Source organism: Pongo pygmaeus, chromosome X, assembly GCF_028885625.2.
Source record: "Pongo pygmaeus isolate AG05252 chromosome X, NHGRI_mPonPyg2-v2.0_pri, whole genome shotgun sequence".
Classification (NCBI taxonomy): domain Eukaryota; kingdom Metazoa; phylum Chordata; class Mammalia; order Primates; family Hominidae; genus Pongo; species Pongo pygmaeus.
This window is the reverse complement of record NC_072396.2, coordinates 22,228,648-22,244,253: the sequence shown is the minus strand read 5'-3', so window position 1 is coordinate 22,244,253 and position 15,606 is coordinate 22,228,648. Positions and strand designations below refer to the sequence as shown.

The 15,606-nt window shown below is 40.9% G+C and overlaps 1 protein-coding gene across 1 annotated transcript in view; it reads left to right on the top strand.

Annotated features, from left to right (window-relative positions):
• Positions 1 to 5,737, top strand: part of SMPX (small muscle protein X-linked) — a 52,066-nt gene extending 46,329 nt beyond the window's left edge. The window contains exon 5 of the mRNA XM_054472269.2: positions 5,316 to 5,737. The gene's annotated coding sequence lies outside the window, so the exon portion shown is untranslated. The remainder of the gene's footprint in view (positions 1 to 5,315) is intronic.
• The last annotated feature ends 9,869 nt before the right edge of the window (positions 5,738 to 15,606 follow it).

Below are 15,606 nucleotides of genomic sequence, written 5' to 3'. Positions count from 1 at the left end.
ACAAGTGTTGAGTGGACTCCATTTCCCACATGATGTATGTGGGGCCACGGCAACTATGAGTAACACAGCTATAAATGGGTCACAGCAAGGCGTAAACATCACATGTTCCTCAGTCTGGACTTAGGGTGACACAAGGGGGATATTTGGTGTATCATCCCCACACCAGCCAAGATGTGCCCTTCCCAAATGTAAACTAGAGGTTGTGCTTCCATGTCATTTTTGGTCTGGATACAAAAGTTATGTGGGGTAGCTAGAGAATGACTTTTCAGCTGGTTGCCATACCTTCCCCATCGTTCTCACAAATGTCCCCATACAGGAGAACAGGGCACAGGAGAATAGCTGACAGCTGTTGTCTAGGCAGCAAAGCAGTGTGGCCCTGGAGACAGCCCAATACACTTGCATTCCAACACCCTGACAAACAAGAGTGCTTTACAGAGTGGGCAATTTTAGCTCTGGATCCCTTCCCATTGTTTCTCATTTCTAAATTCAAGCCCTGACGCAGAGCAGGGAGCTCAGGTCTCTGGATTCCCGAATTTTTGTATTCTGGTATCATGCCAGCACCCCGAGCACACGCTGAGTCCCACAAAGCCAAGGATGGAGACTCTGGCCGTCTGGGGACTTTGTACTCTGGGATGGACTATATCTGACCTTATCCATCAGTGCAGTCCTGTTTCCAGGCATGTTGGGCCTTCTTGAATTCTACCGGGACCTGGGAGTGGGGGAAGCTGAGGGACAGGGTGATCTGCAGGAGGACACCTGCAATGGCTCCTGCTTCATCTGCCACCTCATGCCTGGCTCCTTCTGCAAAGAAGAATCCGATTTATTTTGTAGGCTGAACAAGGTAGCTGTGTAATCAGTTGGTGGAGTGCCTGGCACATAGTAGGTGCTCAAAACTGGTACTGCCACCATCAGCTGTTTCTCCACTCCCACATGAGCACAGGTTGATAGCACTGGCCCAGCTTCCCCCTCTTCACAGTTGTTTTCAGGCCTCCCTTGGCTCTCAGCTGCAGTAAGTAAAGAGGAAGAGCACAGTTCCCCTGGGGCTAATGTTATGTTAAGGAGTCCATGCATTTATTTTCCTAAATATGGTCATCTCACAGTGGTCGTGGTGGTCTGGGAAACCTGGATCAAGATTTCTCCATTTAAAAAAAATTTTTATTTTCATAGCTTTTGGGGTACAAGTGGATTTTTTGTAACATAGATGAATTGTATAGTGATGAATTCTGAGATTTTAGTGCACCCATCACCTGAGTAGTGTCCATTGTACCTAATATGTTGTTTTTATCCCTAGCTCCTCTCCCACCCTTCCCCTTCTGAGGCTCTAGAGTCCATTATATCACTCTGTATACCTTTGCATACTGATAGTTTAGCTTCACTTATGAGAACATACAATTTTTTGTTTTCCACTCCTGTGTTACTTCACTTAGAATAATGACCTTCAGCTCCATCCAAGTTGCTGCAAAAGACATTATTTCATTCCTTTTTATGGATGAGTAGTATTTCATGGGGTATATATACCACATTTTCTTTACCCACTCATTAGTTCTCTATGTTTATAAAACTGTCTCAAAGTCAGAGAGGCCTATAAGCTGAACCCAGTCGTGAAGGACATCTTATGGCTCTCCAATGCAAATGGCTCATCCTATGTTTCTCAGTATAGCCATAATTTCACCTATCTATCTGGGACAGATAAAGGATTATCAGAGTCCATATCAAGCCTGCCACATAAATGGTACCCATTTCTGGGTGCAGATGGTGCTTCTCAGTCTGGACACATCTTGGAGAGAAATCACACCTCATAAAACATGCTTCAGTGACAATTTCCTATGGATCATCACCCATTCCATGCTGCTCAGAGAAGCCCAAGGAATACCTCAGCTTCAAGGGAAGCTTGTCATGGGCCTCTTACTTAGCCAGAGAGACTGGCCATATGTCATCCAGCACAGTGACCATAGCAGTAAAGTGGCTAGAGCATACCCTGGCCATCATGGGGCTAGAGCTGGGACCTAGGGCAGAATTGGCAGCATAGTGGAGACATAGCACATCAATCCAACACTCCTGGATTTCTGCATCTATGAGCCTTCACTCATTACTGCTGACTCACATTGAAGAATGTGGGTTTGGCTATAACTGCAACTCCAGTTCTTTTCCTATTTTCATTTCTCCAGTAGTCCAACTCATCAATCACTGGACCCCTGCTATGTGTCAGGTGCCATGATAGGCAATGGGATGTAAAAATGAATAGGACATATTTATATCCTTAAAAGATCCTAGCCTAGTGGCAGGGCAGCTATAGTGGGAAACATGAGAGGAGTGAGATGATGCATATAAGCAAATAATGACAATTCAGCATGTTACATGGAGAATCATGGGGAGGTGGGATTTTAGTCAAAAGTTATAACCAAAGAGGGGAGGCCCAAAGGCTGTTGTCATTACAGGAGCAAAAAGTGGTCTAGTGAACTCAGAATATAGGATACTTGAGGGAGAATGACCAGAGATGAGCCTGGATCCTGATACCCCAGGATGAAGCTGTGAAATTGCCGGTCACTCAGAAACCATGGGCTGGGAAGGAGGTGGTATCTTACTTCCACTTTGTGACTGGCATGGACTGAAAATTGATAGTTTCTTAAAAAATTAGTAAACAACCTAAACGTCCATTGGTAGATGTATGAATAAAGAAAATGTGGTACACACACACTGGAATTTTTATCCTGGAATAAGAAGGAAACTGCAATATGTGACAACATGGATAAACTTTGAGGACAGTATGCAAAGTAAAATAAGTCAGTCACACAAGGACAAATACTGCATGATTCCACTTATATGAGGTGGCTAAAATAGTTAAACACATAGAATCAAAGAGTGAAGTGGTAGTTGTACAACATTGCTGTACAACATTGTACTTATGGTCAACAATAATGTATTATACACTTAAAATGTATTAAGAGAGTAAATCTCATATTGTGTTCTTTTGATAATAAGATAAAATGCTGGGGAAATACAAGAACCTATGCTGACTGCTGTTGATAGCATTTTCAGTTTTGCAATCATTAATAACTTCCTACCTTTTCCTCTGGTTCACAAACCATCCATACCTTGTTAGTGGAGTAGAAACAGCCCTAAAGTCAGGACACCTCTGTTAAAATCCCAGTTTTTCTGTCTACCAGCTATGAGACTTTGAGCTAGCTACTTTGATTTTTGAACCTCTATGTATTTCATCTCAACAGTGAGTACAACACAACCTGCATCACAGCAATGCTAGAAATGTTCAATGACACTATGGGCTTTGTGATCTCTAAAGAAATATACAAGAAAGAGAAGCTTTCTTATAGATAGCTCTCTGCTGTAGACTTCTCCAGACTCAATGGCCAGAACTGGGCCCCATGGCTCCCCCTAGCTGTAAGAGAGACTGAGAAATAGAGTATATTATTTCACTCACCAGCCTTTGTAGTAGAGAAAAACAAGGGTTATGGAGGGTGCCAAACCAGAGTTTCTGCCCCAGCAGGGGGAATATCCTTGTGTATGGAGTTTTCTTTCTCCAGCCATTGGCAATACAAAAGGTGAGCATTCCATTTTTAAGAAAAGATTCAGCTCACTCACATAAGTAAAACACACAAGGAATGACACCAAAGACTAATGGAAAACAAATGTGTAAATAGTGTTCAAGAATCCCTGCATGACAAGAGCTTTGAAAAGAAGTGGCACCATATCAATTAGCCATTGCTGTATACCAAATCACACCCCAAATTCAATGTTTAAAACAAGATAATTTCTTATTCTAACTCATGTGTTTTGGCCTCAGCTGATATAGGTTGGGCTCAGCTGATCTTGGCTGGACTCACTGATGTGTCTGCAGGTCATCTGGGGGCTCTGCTCTACATGGGGCCTGGTTAGGGTGCTTTAGCAGGGGTGGCCCTGCTCCACATATTTCTTGTCCTTCTTCTGGGATCAGAAGGCTAACCTGGTCATACCCTTGTTATGGCAACAGCAGAAATACAAGAGTAAGCAAAAACGTGATACCTTTTGAGGCATAGGCTCAAAACTGGTACACCATCATTTCTGCCTCATTCTGTTGGCCAAAGCAAGATGTGTGGCCAAACTCAGGCATGAGGAATTATACCCCACCCACAGTGGTAGAAAACTACAAAGTTACATGGTAGTAGGGAGAGGTGAAGAACAGGAGCCATGAATGCAAATTTACCTCAGGGATCACTGGTCATACAAGCCATAATCATAAGACTAACATACTCTAATCCTTCAGGAGAAGCTATCTTAATTTAGTTTAGAATTACTTAAATCACTAGAGCCAAAGTTGATGGCCACAGCATCTACCCATAGTTCATTTACATTCATGGAATTGAGAGATGAAGTTTTCAAGTGAAAATGGGGTCTTCAATGTTGACTTATTCCTATCATATTGATTTATAAGCTGTCCCTAACATATCTCATGAAAATTATGCTAATGATGAACCTGGAGGACATTATGCTAAGTCAAATAAGCCAGACATAGACAAATATGGCATGATCTTACTTATATGTGGAATCTAAAAACATTAAACTCATAGAGGCAGAGAGTCAAATGGTGGTTGCCAGGGGCTTGGTGGGGGGTGATGTGGATGGGGAGATGATGGTTAAAGAATAGACAGAATTTCAGATACATAAGAGGAATATATTCTAGAGATCTCGTATTAGTCCATTCTCATGCTGCTATGAAGAAATGTCTGAGACTGGGTCACTTATAAAGGAAAGAGTTTTAATTGACTCACAATTCTGCAGGGCTGGGGAGGCCTCAGGAAACTTACAATCATGGCAGAAGGGGAAGCAAACACGTCCTTCTTTACATGGCAGCAGCAAAGAGGAGTGCAGAGCAAAACGGGGGAAAGCCATTATAAAATCACCAGATCTCATGAGAACTCACTCACTATCATGAGAATAGCATGGGGGGAACCGCCCCCATGATTAAATTATCTCCATCTGGTCCCACCCTTGACATGTGGGGATTATTACAATTCAAGATGAGATTTTGGATGGGGACACAGCCAAACCATATCAGATCTATTGTACAGCATCATGACTATAGTTAATCATGTATCCTTGAAAATTGCTAAGAGATCTTAAATGTCCTCATCACAAAAATAAGTATGTGAGGTGATGGATATGCTAATTATGTTGACTTAATCATTTCACAATGTATGTATGCATATATCAAAACATTGCATTGTACACTGTAAATATATACCATTTTTATTTGTCAATTATGCCTTAATGACACTGGAGGCGAAAAACTCATGTTTCCTTTGGTTTTTCTTTTTCAGGCTTGATGTGAAGAAATAAAGAGGCAGAAGATGGATTCAATAGCTCACTAAAATTTTATATATTTGTATGATGATTATGAACCTCCTGAATGCCTGAGACTCTAGCAGAAATGGCCTGTTTGTACATTTATATCTCTTCCTTCTAGTTGGCTGTATTTCTTACTTTAATTTATCTTCATTTTTGGCACCTCACAGAACAAATTAGCCCATAAATTCAACACCTGGAGGGTGTGGTTTTGAGGAGGGATATGATTTTATGGAGAATGATATGGCAATGTGCCTAATGATTTTGATGAAAAGTTTTCCAAGCTACTTCCTACAGTATTTTGGTCAATATTTGGAATGCATTTTAGTTCTTCACCTTTTAAATTATGTCATTAAACTTTTTATGAGTTCAAATAAATGTTTGACTAAATGTAAAATGTGAATCTAGACTAAATTAATTTTTATATTTCAGATAGCTACATATCCCCTAACCTGGAGAGAAATGAGATATGAGTCAGCCGAAATCCATATTGCCTAAGTGGGGGCCTCTCATTCTGAATTATTGAGTACCATGGGGAAAATCATGGCTGACTTATCACTCGTATGAAGTTAAATATCACCTGAGGAACTGGATATCATTGATATTCTTCCTCCAAGGATGAGAAGTTTTACAGTGAGTGCATTTTATATCTATAGAGGCCAGATGGAATACAGTTCATTATAAGTTAGAAACTCCCCTCACCCAGATGGAATAGAGTTCATTATAAGGCACAATAAAGTAAAGCTGAGCAAACAGAACAAGAGAGGAGAAGAGCCATCCAAAGATGAAACATGTCTCCTGCTGCTAAAATGGAGAGTCTCTATGCCAACTGAATCAACGTCCAACACTATCATAGACCAAACAGAATCACCTGTGCTCCTCTAGTGTCTTATGATCTTCTGAAAGGCTCGGGCAACTTCACAGTGTGAAGATTTGACAGACCAGGTTATCAAGAGCACACTGTTTGAAAAGCAAGCATGTCACCTACCTGGTATGCAGAGACCTCAACATCGTTTCTCGGGCTGAGTGACTTTGATCCTTGCTTCAGAGCCAACCATTGTAAAAAATCAGATGTACTTTGAAATATCCCAAGTGTAAATTACTCTCCCGCTTTTCTGTTTCATAGAGATCAGCTTCCAAAAGCAGGGCTATCATTGCCTACACATGTGACTGGCCACAGAGTCAGCAGTGCCTGATGAGTTTAAGTTTTCCCGAAAAGGTGCCTGTCTGGTCATAGGTCCCACGTGTTTCACCAGACTGTGATTTATCTGGTCATCTACATCTAATATATACATATGGTATGGGGAATATCAATCAGAACAAAATATGCCAGCCTAATAATCTGTCAGCAGACGAGGTAAACAGGTCCTAAATAGGCGCTAGGTTGTCTCAGACTGTCTCACTCTATACTGATTAGAGTAGTTGGGTAGGGTTACCAAATTTGCTTCAGTGTTCACTTTGTTTTAATGTAAATTATCTATGTTCAGTTTCAAAATTAAGTTCTGATATAATGTTATAAAAATTGTCTTCAAATTTTAATGTCTTCCAAGGCAAATTTGCAGCACAATACATACCAAAGTCATTAGACAAATTCAATGGATTTTTTGAATTTTAAATTTAATATGTATTGTATTTTGTTAAGGCTCAAATTCATTATATATAGGATTTAGGAACTTCCACATTCTATCATTCATTAGATAGCACATATAGTATAATACAGGAAAAGACAGAGTCTTTGCTTTTGATGAAGTTATAATTTTTAAAATTCACACATTACATGCTAAGTGGTCTTTAAAAACCCATATGTCTCATGGAAACAGCCTTATTTATCTTACAGGTTTATAAACAACCAATCATTATGCAACTTTTCCATGAAGGAGAAACAAAGTACAAACAGATGAAGATTCATTAGGAGAGAAACAACTCTGGTGTGAATAAGCATAAGGTACCATACCCAGTTTTTAGTGTGCACACTGCACACTGTAAATGGTATGATAATCATACTCTACTACAAGGAGAGTGTCTTTGAGTGCAATACAACTTTCACTCCACCCACATTTCCTGGATGCCTACTATGTGTCAGTCTATAGGCTAAGTGCTGGGGGAACACAGAGCACATTCATCCAGAAAATCACCTTGCTTAAAAAAAAAAAAGACAACCCATACCTCTCTGTTCCCCCTCCCCCACGTGTAGGATTTTCCTATATTGTGCTTGAGGCATGAGTGAAAGAAGGCCCCTCTGGGTCCAGGACCTGCGGGACACTTGGAAATCTTCTCTATTTGGAGCAGAAGCCATTAGGAACACATAAGCCTCTCTAGAATTACCTCAAGCGCTCATTTTGTATGATCTTTACATTTCAACAGCGCAGACTGAAAGGTAATTAGCTTTGTTTCCAAGGTTACTTACTGAATAGCTTAATGACACAGTAGTTTTCTAAGTTAGGCCCAGGGCATGGGAGATGATAATTACCCAAATGAATCCCTCATTTTTAACTAGAGCAGTTAGAGGATTTACAAAAAGCCTCCCATTATGATCAGGCCCATGTAAGGAACACTACTAATTTTAATGTGCCATCCTGCGAAATCCCCTCTCCTACATTCTTGAGCTGACCTAGAATTAGGGTTCCCCCTTTGGCAATGAGAACAGGGCTCATTTGGATTCAAGGACTATGGGTTGATCAATTAAAATTAGTTCCTTTTGAGGGCCTCTGGCATTATCCCATTGCTTTGCAATCTAGCTTGAAATAGAAACTGCATTTAACTTGATAACTGATGCTCTCTTGGGATTTTAACCTGCTGCTGAATGTATGCATCTGTGGCCCATCGCTAGTTCTTTGCCTCACATATCATTAATTACATTTCTGTGCCTTTCCAAAGGAGAGGATATAGTATCAGAATGTTCATATGCAATCATGTATTCATTCAGCAAGCCATACAAAGAGCACTCACGAAGACAGGAAGCAACCCACCAGGATGTTGCCAGGCTAAGAAAATCCTTAGCGGTCATGTATTGAGCTCATTTTTTTTCTCTACACAAATGACCAAACTTGTTTAGCTCTTACACTAAAGGCAAATCACACAAAGTAAAAAAAAAAAAAAAATGCCGATTATTAAAAGAGGGGATTCAGCCGTAAAATAAGATTGCAGCCTTAACATCATCACTTAAAGGTGTTCTTCAGAGAAAGAAAAGCAACCTCAATTAAGCAATCATTTTCAGATTGTGGAATGCGCTTGGCCTCACATCCTTCACCCCTGTGCTTGTTTATTAAAGGAGGAAAATCAATCCCTTAACATTCGACTTCTGAGCAAAACAATTCAGTGACACCACCGACTAGGAGAAACCCCACTATCAAATAACAAGGCTCTTTTTTATGACCAGCTCTTTCCCTGGTTCAGTGAGGATATATTACAATGCAGATTCCATAGGGAAGAAGGCTTTCCCCTTGGGCTTCAAATGTCTGCAGATTAGCTGCAAAGCCAACGCAGGTCTGCACTCTCAAATTGAATTTTTCAAAACTGATTGTTTGTTGGGAGGGCCATGGTTAGAGGAGGTGTGCCGACAGGTTTTACTCCAGTGTTGGGGTAGCTCATGTCTCTAGACATACAGAATGGGGGTCTAGACTTCTTGGGAAACTATTCCTGCTGCTTAATATTGTTCATGCATCGATGATGCCCTAGAAAAGACAGGATCCTGAAGGAATTTCTTTTCTGAAGTATTTGGAACACACCAACATCCAATCCACCCACGCAATCCATGCTGCTTTATGGCTGATGGCAAGGTTTAGGAAAAACAAAAACAAAAACAAAAACAAAAAACAGGGAAGGCTTTGTTCTTGATTTATGATTTTGTTTTGCTTTGTTTCATACTGTGTCTTTTGGCCCTGACAACACACAGATTCTTGATCTCAGTCAATCCTTACCCTCCTCACTCTGATGGAGGTGAGTTTTCCTGCATTCATTGGGAGAAGAGGAGCATCAGAAGAAGCCAAAGGAGACATCTCAACTTGTAGAAGGCCAGACACCCATGAGGGCATGGGATTTCTGCTTAGTATTGGAAATTAGGCCTTTGCTTAGCATTCTAAAATCATCTGGTGGATCCAACTTTGTTACAATTTCCTTAAAATGGCATGTTGCATTTATTTAAATTTGCAGATGAGGAAACAGGAGATAGCATAGCTGCCTCCAGTGATATAATAATAGTGCATGGACCAAGACTCCTTAATTTTTTTTTTTTTTCAGATGGAGTCTCACTCTGTCGCCCAGGCTCCTAGGCTGGAGTGCAGTGGTGTGATCTCGGCTCACTGAAACCTCTGCCTCCTGGGTTCAAGTAATTCTTGTGCCTCAGCCTCCTGAGTAGCTAGGACTACAGGCACGCACCAGCACGCCCAGCTAATTTTTGTAATTTTAGTAGAGACAGAGTTTCCCCACATTAGCCAGGTTGGTCTCAAACTCCTGACCTCAAGTGATCCAGCTGCCTCGACCTCCCAAAGTGCTAGGATTATAGGTGTCAGCCACCGCGCCTGGCCAAGGCTCTTTAAATCTTGAAAAAACAAACAAACAAAAACTCCAAACTTTTCTTTTTCCCAAATTTTGAATTCATTGCTAGGCATCATGGTTGTGATAGTGATGGCCCAGGAGCAGGATGGTGGGAGCTCTATTTGGAATCCAGGCAAATCACACACATAGGGTAGGGAATTCAGAAGGAAGAATTAACCAGGAGAAATGACCCTTCAAAAGACACCATTGGACTCCAAACTCTGTAGTTAGATCCTGGTCTACTGCAAGGACCCCAACCAATACACCTAACATTTTGGTCCTACTTTGCTTATTGCTTGCTTATTTCCCCAGACTTTTATTGACATATTTTCTTTCCTAGCCTGGGAGGGGATCCACCCCCTCTCTGTTGTGTGGTATTAATGTCCTCGGAGAGCATGCTTTCACCAGAGGATTTACCAATATCTGTCACCCTGGAATCACTGGTTCTATTTGGCCCTGCATATAAACAATAATGTCTGTTGCTTGCTAGAAAATAAACCATGGGAACTGGCATGTTTTTCAATGAGAGGTCATTGAGAACAGCACTGGCAATGGCCTGTTGTATCCCCCAGAGCTTTCTTTTAGAGGCCAGAGGCAATGATCTTTAACAGATGCACCATTAGGCAAGACCTACATCTGAAAGCTTTGTTGATTCAGACACTCAGTAATTAAGTTGTGGGCCAGTGAGCACATTATCTGCAATGAAACATGTCCCTGATCAGCGATTAGATGGGTAAACATGTGACCTCATTGTCTCCACCAAAGGATGATTATGTAATAGTCTCTGGTCCTCAACCATCATGGTTATTTGCCAACTTTTGATCCCGGTAAATAAGCTGAAATCACTTGCTATGGTCTGGAAATCAGATTTTTAGGACAACAGACTCTTCCTCAGGGGGCCTGATGCATTCTATCTGATTACAGATGTACTGGGAACTTTACAGATGCCCAAATACAAGGTGGATGGGTCATAGGGAGGTGGGAGCTGTGAAGAATGACTCAGGGGCAGTCTGGTGTCACAAGACTTTACAAAAACAAAGACATGTAAAAGATCATCTGTTTTTTTAAGCTTCAGAGCTTGCTTGCTGCATAAGACATAGTAAAGAGGAAGACATGTAGGAGGGTGAGGGGGAAAAAAAGGGAGGGAGAGAAACAGAATGAGAGAAAGAGAGAAGGGAGAGTGATTTACTTCTACAGCCCTTTGGTGGGTCACCGAAGGTTTGGTGGCTTCTTTGCAGTCTAGCTGAGGAGGAAATCTATCTGCTTCATGCACAATCGAACACTCATCATCTATTTTCTTCTGATGTGTAAGGAGTACATGCGGGAACTTCCAAGTACAGCAAGGACTAGAAGAGAATCTGGTGGCTTGGGGTGACCCGAGACATCTAAATGTCACATAGTCTTGATGCACATGTGATCTGGAACTGCCCTGGGATGACTCGGGCACCAGCCCTTCCTTAATCCCCATTTGCTCTCCTTCCTCTAGTGACGTGAGCATAGCCACAGCCCTCCCGCCTGCTTGCAGCTTCTTATGGGCCAGAGCTTGGTCTCTCGCTCAGACTGATCTGCATTTTAACCTTCGCTGCCATATTAAAAAGAGCAATAATCACTTTAAATGGTTGCATGTGTTTTCAAAACTAAACCTGCGGCAAAATCAATAGGCCATGAGCCCTGATCCAGCACACGGCCATGTGCCATTGGAGGAAAGGATACTGCACTTTCCTTTGCCCAGACACTTCCAAAACAGTCTACTGGAGTTTTGATAAGCAATTTTGAGGGCTACATTGAGGACTATACTTGATGAGTATATGGAGGACTATTTTATATAAAAAAAGACCAACAATGATTTAAAAATTAATCTATATTATATAGTGATTGAAGTCATGATTCAAACCATTTTGACTTAATTTCAATATCTTCCATAATCCAGATTTCTCTATCTAAATCAGAAGTTATGATTCAGGCCAAAGTCCAGGGTAGTTAGCACATCAATAAGCTTTTCTTTTCTTTTTGGCTTCTGTCTTAGTTTGCTTTCCCCAGTACCAGACTCTGAGATGAGGGTTCAAGGGAAGGTAGCTTGTTTAGGCAGGAAAGGAAACACCAGTAGGGAACTGGGGAGGTGAGATGAAGCAGGGAAGGCAACTGAAGGGAGGGGCTGTGAAGTCAGGTATGACTATGGGTAACAGGCTTAATCTCACCAGGGAAGTTCTGGGAGTCTGAATAGAACATACACCTCAGAGTGATCTCAGCTGAGGAGTGAGGGAGCTGAGGTATTTGTGTACCAACTCCCATCCTTCTTTCATTGAGGATTACCTGTTACACAGGGCAGGCAAAGTGTGTTTTGTCGGAGACAGGAAGCCCTTAACAAAGGAATGCAGTGGTTGGCAGTTTGGAAGCTGGGTCGTGTACACTGAAACATAGTAGCCAGGAGGATATGGGTGAAGTACAGGGCCCATTACAGCTTCTATGTATAAATGGCAAAATAAAATACTTATTGTAGAAGATCACAGAACACATTTTCTACTGAAGATGTCACTGGCTAAGCATACCCCATTATTTTAATTCAGGAAGTGAATCAACATGAATTATTCCTGGTATTTTCCCACTAAAAATTGGTGAGGGGTCTAATACCCCCTGGATAGGGAAGTGGCATACTTGTTTTTGCCTACCAGGGCTCCCACTTTGGAAACAGTATTGATGATGAAAATAATTTAAAACAGAAATTCTAAAGAACATCCTATGTCATATAATTCCACAAATATCTCTCCCCTCCTGCACATTTTCCAGACTACATTTTCATTATAATGATGTAGAGATAAAGTCAGGGAGGCATATATTTATCTATCCATGTATCTATATTAATCTAATCTAATATCTCTCTGTATAATAACATTACATGGTTGTTTTAGTAGCTATTTCATATACTATTAACATATAAGATTACTGTTATTACAAAGACTTGTTTTTATTTTAAAAAAATAGATGTGTCCCTAAGAAAACAGTTGATCAGACCCAAATGTCCCTTTGTAAAAGCGGCGTGTTTTAATCTATTAGGATTTTTTGAAGGCTTCAATAAAATATCCTCATGGTTAAATCCCATGGTTCAAAAGCATACCAGACTTTCCCTCACTCTTATTTGTGTAACTCATTACAAAACTATACATGACTTGGGACTTAAGTATTAGCTCAATAAGAAAGCATCCTTGAATAAATTTATGAAAAGAGCAAAAGAGAAAGAGGACTTGAACAGAACATGTAATCAATATCAACGATTTGGTCGCCTGCTAGGCTCTGCAGTGATAAGGGCAAATGAGGTAATGGCATCAAGAGAGAATTAGGAAATGAAACTATCAGCATAGGAAATGTGGTTGAATAGATTGTCATATGATGTCCTGGGAAGCCCTGGGCTTGAAGGGGAGCGAGCAAGTCTTTTCAGTTGATCAGCTTCCATACCATGGTGGTTTGGGGGTGATGGGGACATATAAAAAGTAGAAGGCAGTTTCACCACAGTAAAATGTAAAAATATCTTAAAAGTGGCAGAAAGATCTAGGCGTCTCACAGTATGCATTCTTCCCTTCTTCCTCAGTAATAAAACCCTGAATTTTAACTGACCTCTTACCAAAAGGAGCAACTCAACAGAAAGCCAATTCTCACGCTCTACTCCCACCTCTACAGTCAGATCAGCATGTTCTGGGGGCCAATCACCAAGTCTCCACAGAAGAAGAAGGCTTACATGCCAAAATAATTGCATGTTGGTGATTTATAATCTATAAAAATCTGGGAAATATATGTGGAAGTGGATTCTGAGGTGCTAGACCAAAAATAGAAAAAACTCTATATTGGGCTGAATTAATCAATATGGGTCCACTTACCAGATATTCTTGATCCAGTAGGCTAACTTGAGGCTGAAAGTAGTTCTAATAGTTTACTTGGTTGGTTGGCTAAAACCTGGAGTCAGTTGTGGCTTATTATAAATAAAGTTGAGATGCAAGAAATTCATTTTTAATAACTCTAAAGACTTATGAACATAGTAACGTTTGAGTTGATTCATTTCCACATTTACACTGATGATGTTACTTGAGAACCCCCAAAAGACAATTCCTTCCCTCATGGCCTTGAGAAATAAATTGGTGAGGGGAGTGCCTCTTCTCTGTCAACCAGAATTACTGACAGGAGATAATATGTAGAAACAGGCTTCATGATGTCAATGTGTTATGAATATCTTGACATGACAGAGACCAGGAGGCAGTACTTAATTCCAGAAGCAAGATGATCATGGTTCCTAGACTGAAAATAGAAGAGTCTAAGCCACAGGGATCTGTGGCAGTAATGGACTGATCATGGGATCCCCAGGTGTGAGGATCCTAGATAGTCTATTAAGCCCCTAATTTGGATTCTATAACACCACCACTACCATTCCATATCTGGTGAACAGAGGTTAGACATATGCCAAAAAATAAAAATACCAAGTTGGGACCTCTCACCTACTTCTAGAACCTGGTCCCCTAACTTTCAGACCAGGGCTCCTTGAGTGAAAGGGAGGCTGTGTGCTCCAAGAAATAACACTACAAAGACTTCCTCAATTCTTTCTGGATCTCCCTTCCAGCCCTCATCAGTGAGACTCCACTGTGAGACTCATTTTACCTTAGTAAATGTGCACTGGGAAAGGGAAAAATGTACATTTTTGGGGGATTATTGGACACTGACTCTGAGATCACACTGATTCCTGAGGACCAAGAAAGTTACTGTGACCCATTAATCAGATGGACAGAAAATAAATGGAGTTTGGACAGAAGTCCACCTAATGGTAGGGCCTATGGGACACTGAACCCATCCCAAGGTTGTTTCCTCAGTTTCTAAATATTACTGAAACATTCTCAGAAACTGTTTATGGCAGATTGTAGTTTCCAAAGATGGTGGCAATGATATCTACCATCTTGATGGTGTTCTGAATGTGACTTTGAGACTCTCTCAGAGACTCCCTCCCTCAGTGGAGTCTATTTCTCCACCCTCTTGAATCTGAGAGGGCCCTATGATTGCTTTGATCGATAGAGTAGGATAGAAATGACATGGTGTCAGTTCCAGGTGTAACCCTTAACTGGCCAGGCAGTTTATGTTTCCCGACTTTTGGAAAACCACCACCCTATAAGAGAAACTGCTCTGAGACCACCATGCTGTGAGAAGCCCAAGTCTCAAGGAGAGGCTCTAGAATATAAGATGTCACATGACAGAGAGGCAACTCTTATTTGACTAATTGGTTTGACAATGAGGATGGGCTTTTTTAGATTGCAGGATATGGCAGGCATCTTGAATGAGCTAAAGCTGCACTTCCAAGCTTTTAATGAAAATAGAATTAAAGCATGTGTTGAAATGAAAGTACTTTAGAAATAACAATGTAGTGACAAATACTTAATGAAAAAAACTTGTGCTAACTTCTCTAAGTACATCAGGCTAAACAACATGCCTGTTGAGAGACCAGGTATGGTGGCTCATGCTTATAGTCCCAGCACTTTGGGACGCTGAGGCAGGAGGATTGCTTGAGGCCAGAAGTTTGAGATCCACCTGGTCAACATAGTAAGACCCTGTCTCTACCAAAAAAAAAAAGAAAAAAGAAAAATGGTGCCTGTTGGAGAAAGAAGAACAAGCAAAATTAATAGTTGTATGGTTAGTAATGTCTTTTTGGTGTGCTTCATAAACGGAGAAACTAAATGATGCAAAGAATATCTCAAG